Source organism: Sapajus apella, unplaced genomic scaffold, assembly GCF_009761245.1.
Source record: "Sapajus apella isolate SASKATOON/1434 unplaced genomic scaffold, GSC_monkey_1.0 scaffold27, whole genome shotgun sequence".
Lineage (NCBI taxonomy): Eukaryota > Metazoa > Chordata > Mammalia > Primates > Cebidae > Sapajus > Sapajus apella.
In genome coordinates, this window is record NW_022436967.1 from 1,572,217 (window position 1) to 1,582,325 (window position 10,109).

At 37.7% G+C, this 10,109-nt stretch overlaps 1 long non-coding RNA gene across 1 annotated transcript; it reads right to left on the minus strand.

The window, feature by feature from the left end:
- Positions 1 to 1,283: 1,283 nt before the first annotated feature.
- Positions 1,284 to 9,772, minus strand: LOC116560760. Its single transcript, XR_004273123.1, has 3 exons — positions 9,509 to 9,772; positions 3,086 to 3,092; positions 1,284 to 1,294 (listed from the first exon to the last, which is right to left on the minus strand). It is a non-coding gene; the product is annotated as an uncharacterized LOC116560760 (long non-coding RNA).
- Positions 9,773 to 10,109: the final 337 nt, after the last annotated feature.

The following is a 10,109-nucleotide window of genomic DNA, read 5'->3' on the forward strand; positions in this document are numbered from 1 at the left end:
AGAACACTACACAGATATTCCCAAACAAGAGCAACCTCAAGGCACATAATCGTCAGATTCACCAGGGTCGAAATGAAGGAAAAAATGCTAAGGGCAGCCAGACAGAAAGGTCGGTTTACCCACAAAGGGAAGCCCATCAGACACACAGCAGATCTCTTGGCAGAAACCCTACAAGCCAGAAGAGAATTGGGACCAATATTCAACATCCTTAAAGAAAAGAACTTTCAACCTAGAATTTCATTTCCAGTCAAACTAAGCTCCATAAGCAAAGGAGAAATAAAATCCTTTACGAACAAGCAATGGCTGAGAGATTTTGTCACCACCAGGCCTGCTTTACAAGAGCTCCTGAAAGAAGCACTAAACAAAGAAAGGAGCAGTCAGTGCCAGCCACTCCAAAAACATACCAAATGATAAAGAGTACTGACACAATGAAGAAACTGCATCAACTAATGGGCAAAACAACCAGTTAGCATCAAAATGGCACGAACAAATTCACATATAACAATATTAACCTTAAATGTAAATGGGCTCAATGCCCCACTCAAAAGACACAGACTGGCAAATTGGATAAAAAGTCAAAACCCATCAGCGTGCTGTATACAGGAAACCCATCTCACATGCAAGGGTACACATAGGCTCAAAATAAAGTGATGGAGGAAGATTTACTAAGCAAGTGGAGAGAAAAAAAAAGCAGGAGTTGCAATCCTAGTCTCTGATAAAATAGACTTTAAACCAACAGAGATCAAAAGAGACAAAGAAGGGCATTACATAATGGTAAAAGGATCAATGCAACAAGAAGAGCTAATGATCCTAAATATATATGCCCTCAATAAAGGAGCACCCAGATACATAAAGCAAGTTCTTAATGACTTGCAGAGAGACTTAGACTCCCACACAATAATAGTGGGAGACTTAAACGCTCCATTGTCAATATTAGGCAGATGAATGAGACAGAAAATTAACAAGTATATCCAGGACTTGAACTCAGATCTGGACCAAGCAAACCTAATAGTCATTTACAGAACTCTCCACCCCAAATCCACAGAAATTACATTCTTCTAGCACCACATCACACCTACTCTAAAATTGACCACATAATTGGAAGTAAATCACTTCTCAGCAAATGCAAAAGAACAGAAATCATAACAAACAGTCTCTCAGACCATGGTGCAATCAAATTAGAACTCAGGATTAAGAAACTAACTCAAAACTGCACAGCTTCATGGAAAAAGAACAATGGGCTCTTGAATGTTGACTGGATAAATAATGAAATGAAGGCAGAAATAAAGATGTTCTTTGAAACCAATGAGAATGAAGACACAATATACCAGAATCTCTGGGACACATTTAAAGCAGTGTCTAGAGGCAAATATATAGCAATAAATGCCCACATGAGAAACAAGGAAATATCTAAAATTGACACCCCATTATCAAAATTGAAAGAGCTAGAGAAGCAAGATCAAAAAACCTGAAAAGCTAGCAGAAGACAAGAAATAACTAAGTTCAGAGCAGAATTGAAGGAGATGGAGATACAAAAAACCCGTCAAAAAATTAACAAATCTAGGAGCTGGTTTTCTTAAAAGATCAACAAAATAGACTACTAGCCAGATTAATAGAAAAGAAAAGAGAGAAGAATCAAATAGATGCAATAAAAAACGATAAATGGGATATCACCAATGGTTCCGCATAAATAAAAACTACCATCAGAGATTGCTATAAACAACTCTACCCACATAAACCAGTAAACCTGGAAGAAATGGATAAATTCCTGGACACTTGCACCCTCCCAAGCCTAAACCAGGAAGAAATCAAAAGCCTGAATAGACCAATAACAAGGACTGAAGTTGAGGCAGCAATTAATAGCCTACCAACCATAAAAAGCCCAGGTCCAGAGGGGTTCACAGCCAAATTCTACCAGACATGCAAAGAGGAGGTGGTACCACTCCTTCTGAAACTATTCCAAAGAATACAAAAAGAGGGACTCTTTCCCAAATCATTTTATGAGACCAACATCATCCTGATATCAAAACCTGGCAGAGAGTCAACAAGAAAAGAAAACTTCAGGCCAATATCTATGATGAACATAGATGCAAAAATAATCAGTAAAATACTGGCAAACCGAATGCAACAGCACATAAAGGAGCTTATCCATCACAATCAAGTAGGCTTCATCCTGGGGATGCAAGGCTGGTTCAACATACACAAGTCTATAAGCATAATCCACCACATAAACAGAACCAAAGACAAAAACCACATAATTATCTCAATAGATGCAGAGAAGGCCTTCAACAAAATTCAACAGCTGTTTATGCTAAAAACTCTGAATAAACTAGGTATTAACGGAACATATCTCAAAATAATAAAAGCTATTTATGACAAACCCACAGCTAATATCAAACTGAATGGGTAAAAACTGGAAGCATTCCCTTTGAAATCTGGCACTAGACAAGGATGCCCTCTCTCACCACTCCTATGCAGTATAGTATTGGAAGTTCTAGCCAGAGCAATCAGGCAAGAAAAAGAAATAAAGGGTATTCAATTAGGAAAGGAAGAAGTCAAGTTGTCTCTATTTGCAGACTACATGATTGTATATTTGGAAGACCACGTCTTCTCAGCCCAAAATCTCCTTAAACTGATAAGCAACTATAGCAAAGTCTCAGGATACAAAATCCATGTGCAGAAATCACAAGCATTCCTATACACCAATAACAGACTTAAAGAGAGCCAAATCAAGAACGAACTGCCATTCACAATTGCTACAAAGAGAACAAAATACCTAGGAATACAACTAAGAAAGGATGTGAAAGACCTCTTCAAGGAGAACTACAAACCACTGCTCAAGGAAATAAGAGAGGACACAAACAGATGGAGAAACATTCCATGCTCATGGTTAGGAAGAATCAATATTGTGAAAATGGCCATACTGCCCAAAATAATTTATAGATTCAGTGCTATTCCCATCAAACTACCTATGACCTTCTTCACAGAACTGGAAAAATCACCTTAAACTTCATATGGAACCAAAAGGGAGCCCACATACCCAAGTCAATTCTAAGCAAAAAGAACAAAGCTGGAGGCATCACACTAACTGACTTCAAACAATACTACAAGGTTATAGTAATCAAGACAGCATGATACTGGTACCAAAACACAGGTATACACCAACGGAACATAACAGAGGCCTCAGAGGCAATGCAACACATCTACAACCATCTGATCTTTGACAAACATGACAATAACAAGCAATGGGAAAAGGATTCCCTGTTTAATAAATGGTGTTGGGAAAATTGGCTAGCCATGTGCAGAAAGCAGAAACTGGACCCCTTCCTGACACCTTACACTAAAATTAACTCCAGATGGATTGAAGACTTAAACATAAGACCTAACGCCATAAAAACTCTAGAAGAAAACCTAGGCAAAAACATTCAGGACGTATGCATAGGCAAGGACTTCATGACTAAAACACAAAAAGCATTGGCAACAAAAGCAAAAATAGACAAATGGGACCCAATTAAACTCCAGAGCTTCTGCACAGCAAAAGAAACAATCATTAGAGTGAACAGGCAACCAACAGAATGGGAAAAAAATTTTGCAATCTACCCCTCTGACAAAGGGCTAATATCTAGAATCTACAAAGAACTAAAACAGACTTACAAGAAAAAATACAAACAAACCCATTCAAAAATGGGCGAAGGATATGGACAGACATTTTTCAAAAGAAGACATATTTGAGGCCAACAAACATATGCAAAAATGCTCGTTATCACTGGTCATTAGAGAAATGCAAATCAAAATCACATTGAGATACCATCTCACTCCAGTTAGAATGGCAATCATTAAACAATCTGGAGACAACAGATGCTGGAGAAGATGTGGAGAAATATGAGCACTTTTACACTGTTGGTGGGAGTGTAAATTTGTTCAACCGTTGTTGAAGATAGTGTGGAATTTCCTCAAGGACCTAGAAAGGGAAATTCCATTTAACCCAGCAATGCCATTACTGGGTATATATCCAAAGGGTTATAAATTGTTCTATTACAAAGACACATGCACACGTATGTTCATTTTGGCACCGTTTACAATAGCAAAGACCTGGAACCAACCCAAATGCCCATCGATGAGAGACTGGCCAGGGAAAATGTGACACATATACACCATGGAATACTATGCAGCCATAAAAAAACGATGAGTTTGTGTCCTTTGTAGGTACATGGATGAACCTGGAAAACATCATTCTCAGTAAACTGACACAAGAACAGAAAATCAAACACTGCATATTCTCACTCATAGGCGGGTGTTGAACAATGAGAACACATGGACGCAGGGAGGGGAGCATCACACACGAGGGTCTGTTTGGGAGGACAAGGGGAGGGACAGCGGGGGTAGGGAGTTGGGGAGGGATAACATGGAGAGGAATGCTAGATATAGGTAATGTGGAGGCAGCAAACCACATTGTCATGCATGTACCTAGGCAACAATCCTGTATGTTCTTCACATATACTCCAGAACCCAAAGTGCAATAAAATATATATATTTAGAAATAAAATAAAAATAAATAAATAAGGAAATAAACTTTATCAGAACATTCCACTAACTTTTCAGTATTGATAGAATCAAACATTAATTATCCAAATGGTATTAACGTATTCTAGGAATATGGTTTTAAAAGTGTTTCAACCATCTAATGATAGCACATTCTGGCATTTTGATAAAACGTGCTTCTCTAATTTCTTCCATAGATAAAGACCTAATTCACTTGAAATGATCAGACACAAGACCATGCAGAAGACTAGAAATGTTTTCTGCATAATTTCCAATATATTGAATTTTTGTTTAGCTTTTATAACTAAAGGGCTATTTTATTTAATACAATTTTCACTTGTAGGTTATTAACAATCACTTAACCTCTTTAAAGTTCCTGCTGTTCTAAAACTAAAGAATAGCTAAGATTCCTCTAGCTATGTTATTCTATAATCTGTAAAGCTCAGTACAACTCTGAAAGTTAAAAAAGCCCTTCAATCATCAACCAAATCTTTCATCATGCAACAGAAGTATGAACATTAATGATCTATTTAAGATTCACTGTCAGAAATATTTTAGGTTGACAGAAAACCATCTAATATTTTATGTTGGTATATCATAGTAATAGATGATGACACAATTTCAACTGATGTGTCAAGCACAATATTTAATATTCTTCTGGGAAGATTATTTCAAATTATAAATCAAAATCAAAATAAAAAATAGTGCTTCACTTGAAAATCATAAATATCTGTCAAATATCAATGAATGGTTTATTATATAAAAGTGAAATATTGATAGATGGAGTGACTCGTACATTTGTTACAGCTATTTTCAAATCCGTCCATTCTTAGAAGCCCCTCGATATGATCAATAAGCATTTTAATAGAGCAGCCAAGAAGTGTAGGAAAGCTTTTTTTTTCTTTTTTCACCTCCACTACGCCCTTCTACATTTTTTGTTAGAAAGTTTTCTGTTTCCTATTTGTAATATATTTCAAACAGAGACATACACTTCTTGTAGCCTAAAGGAAAAACAAAAACTTTCGGAATAGCTATAGTTGTAAGTCTAGGGTACAAGGGGGAAAACAGTTGCTTGCTTATCTTTTTCCCTAAACATTAAGGCAAGACCCTGTTCATGTGGATGAGGACAGAACAGCTTGAGCCTCTTGGCAACTCTATGCTATCATTGCATCTTATTGCAAAGCAGGCAATATTTATGCTTACATTCTGAAAAAAAGAAAAGAATACCTTTGATAAAAGATCTCTGCATTAGAATTACTGAATTGTCCAATCTGTGTATTGTTGATCTTCATCACCTCATTCTGATTTACTTTTACCCTATGATTGAACAAATCAAATCGTTACCAGTGTAATCCCTTCCCACTTTTTTAATCTGGTAAAAGAGAAATGGATGCCCTGCACCTCTTAACTTACAAACAAAAATTATAGGGTATTAAATTATATTAATTTTGAAACTGTTAATAATGCTACATGGTTCATATAATTTAAGAGGCTAAGAGGTCACATGGTTGGTAACACATGAAAAAGTTAATGTTATAGTTGGGGTCAAATAGAACTTCCACCTGAAAGTACCTTTATCCAATTGATCTGGAACATTGGTCTGGAAGTCATTCCGATGCTCTCTCTATCCACTAATTCTCTTTATTCTCTCTGTGTACAAAAATGGAAATAATTAATTTGCATGTGTGCTTTAGGCAACAGTAGAGTATATTTCAACATATAATTTTCATATCATTGATGGATGAGAAATATAGAGGTAAAATACTAATAGTAGTATAAGAAAAGTAGCTTTATTATAGAACAAATTTCACATAAATCTTGTGAATGGGGAATTCAGTGTGTATGTCTATATATGTGCATGTGTCTCTGAAAATGATTTTTGAATGAACCATAAAGAATAACACAAAGTAGACATATAGCATGCATATAAAACATTCCACCCCGCCTCTCCCATGCTGAAGAGCAAATGCATGTTGTATCTACCTGCCTATGTTAAATTTTTAGTTTTGTGCCGATTACACCTGTAATCTTAACACTTTGGAAGGCTGAGGCAGGTGGATTGCCTGAGCTCAGGAGTTTGAGACAAGCCGGGGCAGCATGGTGAAACCCTGTCTCTACTAAAACACAAAGAAATATGCCAGGCACGGCGGCATGTGCCTGTAGTCCCAGCTACACGGGAGGCTGAGGCAGGAGAATTGCTTGAACCCAGAAGGCAGAGGTTGCAGTGAGCTGAGATCATGCCACTGCACTCCAGCCTGGGCGAAAGAATGAGACTCTGTCCCTGAAAAAAAAAAAAAAAATTAGTTTTACCTGAGTCATCATGAGCAGTTTTGAGTGCACACTAGTATAGTGGACCATCATTATTCAGGTTAATAAATTCTTCACTCACATTAGTTGCTTAGGGCTGGTGGTAGAAACTCAGCTAGTCAAGCTTCATTCTGAGAGTCTCAGAGTTACTATTGACAGCGGATGATTCTTCTTAAAAAGCAAAAAAAGAGAAAGGTTGGTGCTTGAATGAACTTCCACAGATATTATTTTTCTAGTTTTTCTTTGAGACTATGTATGTGGATCTATTTTGTGCAGTCTGTATGCCCTCTTTCCTCTCTACATGAGGAAACACACAATTACCTGCAGGCTATTTATTGAAAAAAATTACATGTATGAGGAGGAAATGTGGAGAGTTAGAAGTGGATAGCAAGAGCATTGGAATAGACTTCTAGACTAATATTTAGTATGACTAACCCTCAGTATTATTCATAATACTGAGTATTTGAAAGTATTTGATATTATTAAGCACCAGTAAGAGCTGCTTCTTGCAACTTTGATCTCTGTTGTGTATTTGGCCAGCAGAATGAATGGCTGGTTAAACATTTCCCTAGTGCAAAAAAACCTCTAATTCTAGGAAATTTCTGTCTTCAGGCCAGCTCCAATAAAAAGCCACACCAGGGGAGCATTTAAGGGGATTTTCCCCTAGTACAACCACCAAAAAAAAAAAAATTAATTAGTAAGAATTAATTTGCTTCTGAGCCAATCCCAGGATGGACTGTTTCATTTTAATACATGAAAATGTGCTTAAATATAACTTGAGATTTCAAGAGTTGGGCTTCTAGTTTTAACCACTGCCCTGCAGACCAAGAGCTATGTTGGTAATTGAGATATTTCTGTGAAAAGAAAGAAGAGTGGTGATCATTGTGTTTCCAACTGAATCAAAGAAGAGAATTAAATCCTCTTTAGCTGGTGGAAATCTTAGCAAACATGATATTAGCATTTCCCTTCATAGACAACCTGTGATCCAGTCCTTTAAACACAAAGAGTGTAAGACAGGTGGACCACAGGTTCAATTCCACACCAGTTAATTTGGAGGAAGTGGGCTTATCTGTTCATTCTAGGGAAACAGTATTGAGATGAAAAAGTGTAAATGCAATCTGTTCAACATAAGCGCTTTAGAACTCTTTCATGTTATAAATAGAACAGAGATCGTTGCTTTCACCTGGATTCAGCAGCTGAAGTAAAAAATCTTGATTCAGTAATTAAGCAATAGCTTACAACTAAATGTCTATGAGTTGCTTTGCATTCTCTTTTTATGTAAAATGGTATTTTTTTGTCCTTTCTTCTCTTATTCTGTCTCTTCTCAGTTATCCTTCTTCCTTTTCTTGAGCCTCTGCTGTCCCTGACCCTTCACTTTCTCCCCCCGGCCTTTTTCTTCTTTGTTGAATATCAATGGAAAGATGGGTAGGAGGGAGATTGCATACACAGTGCCTATGGTAAATCTGAAACACCAGCATTAGTTAGAGAGTCTATTAGTTTCTAGGGCTGCTGTGACAAATTACTACACACTTGATGGCTTAAAATAACATTCATTTATTAACTCATTGTTTCTGCATGTCATGGGTTTCTGTAGGGAGATATATCACAATTTCAGAAGCCAAGCGTGCTGGGCTAATTCCTCTCATTAGTCTCACAGGACAAAAATCTAGGTGTCAGCCAGCCATGCTCTCTTCTGTAGGCTCTAGGTGAGCATCCATTTTCTGATACATGCAGGTAATTGGCAACATTCAGTTCTGGCCAGTTGGCAGGAGCATGGGTAGTATGGCTTGTCCTCAGCTTCTGGAGCTACCTGTGCTTGTTGGCTTATGGCCTGCATCCCCAAAGACAGCAATGGTGAGTGAGTCTTTCTCTCATTTCTTCTCTCTTGCCTCTTCTTTTGCTACATCTCTCTCATCTACTCTTTTGCCCTCTTCTTTTTTCTTTTTAAACCACCCACTCCCCAGAAGGGAGAAGGATGTAAAGTGGGTCTGGAGGAATAAATGGAAGACATCTAGCATACAATATTCTCTCCTTTAAATAATTATTTTTAGGATGGGCGTGGTGGCTCACGCCTGTAATCTTAGCACTTTGGTAGGCCAAAGTGGAATCACCTGAGGTCAGGAGTTCAAGACCAGCCTGACCAACATACAGAAGCCCTGTCTGTACTAAAAATACAAAATTAGCTGGGCATGGTGGTGCATGCCTCTAATCCCAGCTACTCAGGAGGCTGAGGCAGGAGAATCACTTGAACCCAAGAGGCGAGGTTGTGGTGAGTGAGATCACACCATTGCACTCCAGCCTGGGCAACAAGAGTGAAACTCTGTCTCAAAAACAAGCAAATAAATAAATATCATAAGGAAAAAATTTTTAAAATTTATAGAAGCCACTTTCATTTATAAAGGCACATGTGATTACTTACATTGGGGTCCTACTGACAACTCAGGATAATGTCCCTAATTTAAAGTCAGCTGTTATGTAGCTTTAATTCCGTAAGCAAAATCCCCTTGTCAGGTAAATTAACACATTCACCAGCATATTACCAGGAGATAAAGGTCATCTGGACCAAAACCCTGGCTACTATACTGTGTTAGTCTGTTTTCATGCTGCCAATAAAGATATACCTGAGACTGGGAAGAAAGACAGATTTAATTAGACTTACTGTTCCACCTGGCTGGGGAGGCCTCAGAATAATGGCGAAGTCAAAAGGCACTTCTTAGTCGTGGTGGCAAGAGAAAAATGAGGAAGAAGCAAAGGGTAAACCCCTCATAAATCCATTAGATCTCATGAGACTTATTCAATATCACAAGAATAGCAGGGGAAAGACCAACCCCCATGATTCAGTTACCTCCCCCTGGGTCCCTCCCACAACATGCAGTATTCTGGGAGATACAATTCAAGTTGAGATTTGGGTGGGGACACAGCCAAACCATATCATACACTGATCTTGTTTTGTTGACTTCATGATAGAGCATAGATTTAGGAAGCTGACAGGTAGGAAATGAGTTTGTAAATGGTCAGGGAAAATTAAAAAGTTTAATCTGGTCTCCTTTACAAGTGTGTAGCTAATAGAATGCCTGAAAGCAAAGCTAGGTTTTCTTTTTCAAGACTTTTGTATGTGTATGTGAGTGTGTATCCAATTCAACATATCAATAATTGCTTGAGCTCCTCAAATTTTACTCACTGGTGCATGACTCATTTGGCTTGTGCCTGAAAAGAAATTTAAGGTCTTGTTTCTGGTTAATTATTACAACCCTAGAAGA